Below are 6,071 nucleotides of genomic sequence, written 5' to 3' on the forward strand. Positions count from 1 at the left end.
CACGTCATCAATAGACAGCAACCGCAGGACAACCTGAAGAATTCCGCAGCATCCAAATCAAACTGATGAGCCCAAAAGGGAAGAGTGGGACACCGGGGTTCTTCAGGGTGAGTACCATGCACCATGGGGAAGTTTATGGCATCTGCTGAAGTGGGAGGAAAGCCCTGTGACAAGCAATGAAAGTAACAAACGAGGAGGTGGAGGCTCACTGACTGAATTGTTAAAGAAAAACATGGATATGGCTGTTGCCTGGTATAGTGTGCAAGTCTGAAAACCATCTACATTGTAAAGAACAGTCTTAGAAGTCCAAGCAGAGTAAAGCAGGTACTGTGCAAGTTTGGGATCTGCACCCAAGTATATGTGTGGAACATTGTGAAGGTGAGTCTGGAGACCCACACCTGAGAGTAAAAGTAACTTGTTCTGAAGTCTTGGCCATAGAGTAAGCCAGGCAAGTGTGAACATATCTTGAAGTCCTGGCAGGAAAGTAAACCAAGCCAAGTAAGATTTTAATGTGAATATTGTCAAGTTCTGGCAGGAGAGTAAACCAGGCCCAAAAACTGAAAGTGCAAATATTGTGAAGTCCTAGCCCAGAGAATATGCCTGGCCAAAGTCAATACAAGTCTATAGACCCGCATTTTAAGAGTGTGGAATCTAGGGGAAGGGAATCATACCCTCTGAGTGGAAAAGTTGTAAAAGAGCTGTAAAGAACTGTGACTTGTGAAAGAACTGTAAATTGTGGAGTAAGTCAATGGGTGAAGAAGAACCCTTGAGTTTGTGATGCTAGGCGAAGATGATCATACTGCCTTCATTGGAAATGTGTCTTCTGCCAAGGAAAAGAGCTGTGCTAAAGAGTTGAACAGAATGTCAAACTGGATATTAAATTATGCCTCCTAGTGTAAACGATTGTATGTATATTGGCCTACGCCAAGTCACATAAAACTGTACGCGAATAACTGTTTACGGCAAGGTCTTGACCTTAGAAATTGATGTAAGCCGCCATCTTGAATCAAACCGCCATTTTAGGTTCTCTTGCTGTGTAAAAGTCACCCTGAACATCAAAATGGTGGACGATGCCATTCCGAACAGAACCTGGTCGGCATGACCTAAGTACAGCTAATGTATAACTTGCCTGCAGGCCACTTGTTAGGGTCGTGGACTGAGACCTTGTCCTTCTGTTGAACTGCATGTAAATGGATTACCTGTATCAACGGAACTGATCTATGCGCATACTAATGAATAGATTAGAGTTGACCTGGCAGAGACCCTAGACCTGTTATACATTCATGGAATGGTCAATCTGTGAAGGGGATGGACAACAGGCTGAAGAAATGTATAAAAGCCTGAATGTCCCAATGTACAGTCTCTCACTGAATACATCGAACCCCGTTGAAGTTCGTTGTGTTGCAATGAGGGCCGATAGCTATCTGACCTGTCATTTGACTTTGTCATTGCTTGACCTTAAAAAAAGTACTTTGTATGTTCCTTTGTAACCAGTGTTTGGTGTGTTTCCTTTGGGTTCCCCGGCCTCATATTATTTTCCTCTTTTCACAGTTGCCGCCCGAATAGGGACCCTCAAGATTGATGCCGGAACATTGAAGGTTGATGCATGCTGTCGGACCGGGATCGGACGGTGTGATACTATGGGCCCGACTGAACGAGACGCGACACCTCTACAGCGCTGCACATCTGATCCTTGGACTATAGCCGTGTGTTCTGAGACGGCATCTTGACGAGGGTCCACTTTTGAGACGGGCAGATTTGCCGAAATCACCAAACACAAGGTAAAATTTGTTAGGTAAGTTCTTTGATAAACCGTACGGTCCTCCTTAGGTTTGGTCAGGTGAGTCGTGACCCGACTCTTAATTTAACCCTGACAAATTGAATTTGGCGCATTGTATCTGCAGACACAATTATTGACCAGGTAACACCAAGTTTTTAAGAAAAGCCTAGGAAATTGTCTAGCTGCTTTAGGGCATTATTCCGCAGCGATCGACAATCTTTGGAATTTAGCCGCCCGGCACCACAGGAGGGGTCGCCGGCGTTTACTATGTATTGTAAACATGGCATTGGAAGTGTAGTATTTAATGATATTTGGCACAGACAAACCAAACATGCCTCTGAACTTCAGTGGCCAATCAATGGTAGTTTTGAGATCCTTCGTATTGAATACTTAGAGTCGGTCTTGTTAAAGAAAAAGGCCAGACCCGCAGCATTTGATGTTCTACAGAATTGGAAAAAAGAAGTGTTGCAGCAGCTTAAGACTAGGGAAAAACATGCGCGCCGTCATAAAACGAACGCTGAAAAGGCGTTGTTATATGATCAGGACAAACAGTCTGAGTCAGTTAAGAATATGGATAGGGTTTTCTCACTCGTTATTCAGAAAATCTATCCTTCTAAAGACCTTCATGTTTCTGATGAGTTTCTCGACAAATTGTTAAATGAGCGAAGGCCTGGTGCCTCTGCACCACCTCCGTATGATCCTCTTCCTGTTGCTTTGCCTCTTCCTGCTGTTATTCCTTTTCTCCCTGCTCAAACTGTTGCTCCTATTATTCAGGCTGTTGTTCCTCTGCCTGCTCTACTACATCTTCCCATTGCACTAGTAATAATACCTCCATTGAATCTTCCTGCACCTCCACTCCCGAGTGGTTCTGCACCGACTATAGTTGATCAGGGTGCGGGGTCGAAGGTTGTTACTCGTAATACTGTCCCTACAGATAAAAAGCGGGATTTGTTTGCATGGGCTAAGCATTGTATGGAGAGAGATGATCGAGTTAATGTTTTTGCCACACCGTCTAATATGGATAATTTTCCTGAGAAAAATGTTTTTATTGAAGGTTTAGGGATTCATTTATGCGTAATGTGGGGTAAATTAAATAATGTGGATCCCCCACAGGGGCTGAGGGATCTTAATACTTTAGCACTATCAAGAGATACTGTGGAGAAAGTACATGAGCATGTCGAGAGGTTGTTTGAGTATAGGAGAGATTTGGAGAAGTTACGGAATGAGGATGACGAAGAAGAGAGTATGTATGTACAGAAACAATTTCTTCCGTGTCGTAAATGGGCACCTGAGGAAGCACAAATTTGTACTAAAGATGCGATTAGTTGGATTTCATATTTATCGATAACTCCGGTTGAGGTATATGACACATATAGTCAATATACGCTAGAAATGCAGAGGAAGGTGATTAAGGTAATGGTAGAGTACCTGCAGGATGAATGTGTGAGGAAGAAGGTTAGTTGTCCCACAGAGTTGCTAGGTATTTATAAGAGAGCTTTTTCACTTGACACTTCTTCGACTGCCTTAGCGCTCGACTTAGTTCTGTTGCTTAGTAAGCGTTCGGAATTGCCTATATCTCAGTTGCCTATGAGAGAGGTACCTCTGACATTTGTCCCAAAAGTTTAGATTGCCGCTCATGCTGCAGCAGGTATAGCTGCTGTGGACATTCCTGCACATTATGTATCACAGTTTGTTCACGTCCCGTTTTCGCGACAGGAAGTGAACACTATTAGGCAATCTATTCCCGACATTAGGAAAAATCTGACAGGATTCTATAAAGAGATAGAGTCCGTCTTGCAGTCCTCAGGGTTCACCCTAGGCGATATTGACTTGTTATTCCCTGTACTCCTGCCCGTAGATTTGTGGACGCAGGTTAGAACAATAGATGATGCACCTGGGTTGGGAGATACGTGGGCTAATATAACTAGGCTTGACAGGGAAAGGCTGGCTGGTGAGAGACCGCCTCAGGTGATTCTGACTTTGCCTGACAGAATCATTGTGAAATTAAAAACTATAATTCCCGAAAAAATAATTATTTGGGACAAGCTTACGGCCTGTGTCCAAGGAAAATCTGAGGGTGCCACCGAGTTCTTTAATCAGTTTGAACAAGTATTCTCGGACTTCAGTGGACAGGATTTAGGCACAGAATCTGGGAAAAGGTTATTTGTGGACAAATTTGTGCGTGGACTGCTGCCTGACATCCAGTCACAGATTATGTCTTCCGAGAGCGCTTGGCAGGCGAAATCCCAATCAGTAGTACTGCACATGGCTCAGTACTACGAGAATCTTGTCAATAATGAAAAAGATAGAGTAGAAAAGAGAAAAGGAGACTTAAAGACTAAAGTCTTGTTACAACAAATGGTTAAAGGCCCAGAGGGGGTAGTTCGCAGATTAGAGGTCAGTATGTTCCACAAGGGAATGTGCCCTTGGGTCCTGTGAACATTAACCAGTGTGCCTATTGTCGCCACGAGGGTCATTGGCGTGCACAATGCCCCGTCCTTCGACAGAGGTCGACTAACACATTTGGGAGTATGGGTAGACGACCCAGAGGTCACCCCGCGGTGGGGGGTCCTGGTAGAGGTCAGTTTTCACAGGATCCTCAGCAACCTTTTTCACAGGACAATCAGACTTCGAGTGTGGATACTAGAAACATATTCGATCACCCTTCTGCTGCTTACCTCTCTGAGGAGCTTCCTTCTGATGAAATTTCGTTAGGATTGCCCGAAGCAGGGTTTGGAACCTACACCTATTCCCGTTAGTCAGAAAGGTCCCTACATTGAAATGGTAGTGGGAAATAGGAAACATCAGTTCTTGATAGACACTGGAGCACAGAAGTGCTCCATTGATCATTCTCGGGTTCCAAACATTCCACTGTCAGGGCAAACCAATGTCTCCGTAGGGTTTTCTGGCACACCAGTCATTTGTCCAGTTTCTTTGCCGGTACCTATTTCTTTGGGTCTCTTTACAGACCATTGTCCCTTTCTTTTAACTTCGAATTGTGGAGAGAATTTGTTGGGGTTGAATTTGTTGAAGGAATTAAATGCAGTAATTTATTGTTCACCTGATGGAGTGCGTTTGACGATTTCACCACAGCAGTTTTCTGTTTCACAATTCTTGACTAGACCTTTGCCACCAGAATTCAGTAATGTCCCAGAGAGTTTATGGGCGGCTGAAAACAATGATGTCGGTGTTCTACAGAGTGAGCCTGTTAGAATAGTCTTGAAACATGGTATTAAGCTGCCACGTATTCCGCAGTATAAGATCTGGGTTGAGGTGAGCGAGCTTTGAAGTGCATTGTTTCCGATTTTGTGCATCGTGGGGTGATTGAGGAGATTACAGGAAGTTTGTGCAATAGTCTGATCCTACCCGTGTACAAAAAAGGCGATAATGCTATTCCGTTTCATTTTATAATTGATTTGCGTGCCATCAATAGAGTTGTCGCTCCACAATTTCCAATTGTGCCTGATGTGACGACGATATTAACTATGATTCCAGCTACGGCTGCTTACTTTAGTATTGTGGACCTGAAGAATGCTTTCTTCAGTATTCCTATTCACAAGGACAGTAGATATTTGTTCGCGTTCACCTTAGGGGGACGCTCGTTCACATTTACTCGTGCACCTCAAGGTTACACCGAGAGTCCTAGCATTTACAGTAGGGCCTTGAAAGAACAGCTTGATATTCTTGAATTACCCCCTACTTGTACGCTGCTTCAGTACGTTGACGACTTGCTTTTAGCAGCAGATTCTGAGAGCCCTTGTAAAGAAGGCACTGTATTGTTGGTCATCCATCTAGCTAAGCATGGTCACAAAGCTTTACTTAAAAGATTTCAATATTGTTACCAGGAGGTCGCCTATTTAGGCTACCTCCTGTCAAAGGAGGGAAGAAGTGACACCTGAAAGAATAAAACACATTTCTGGCATATCTGTCCCAAGCACACAGAAGGAAGTCAGAACCTTAATAGGTATGGCTTCTTACTGTAGGTTATGGATCCCAAACTTTTCACTAGTGTTAAAACCAATGTTGGCTTTGACAAAGAAGGGCATTTCTTCGCCATTGCCCTGGAAATTGGAACATCAACAATCATTTGAGCTTCTCAAGACTGCATTATGCTCTGCACCGGTTTTGGGTACACCAAATTACAACAAGGCCTTTGTGTTGTTTGTGCATGAATGTGATGGATGTGCTTTGGCTGTATTAACGCAGGAACATGGAGGGAAGAATAGGCCAGGCGGTTACTACTCTTCCACCCTTGATCCTGTCGCATGCGCTTTGCCAAGATGTTTGCGAG

Source organism: Ambystoma mexicanum, chromosome 3p (genome assembly GCF_040938575.1).
Source record: "Ambystoma mexicanum isolate Mex_15411 chromosome 3p, UKY_AmexF1_1, whole genome shotgun sequence".
Classification (NCBI taxonomy): domain Eukaryota; kingdom Metazoa; phylum Chordata; class Amphibia; order Caudata; family Ambystomatidae; genus Ambystoma; species Ambystoma mexicanum.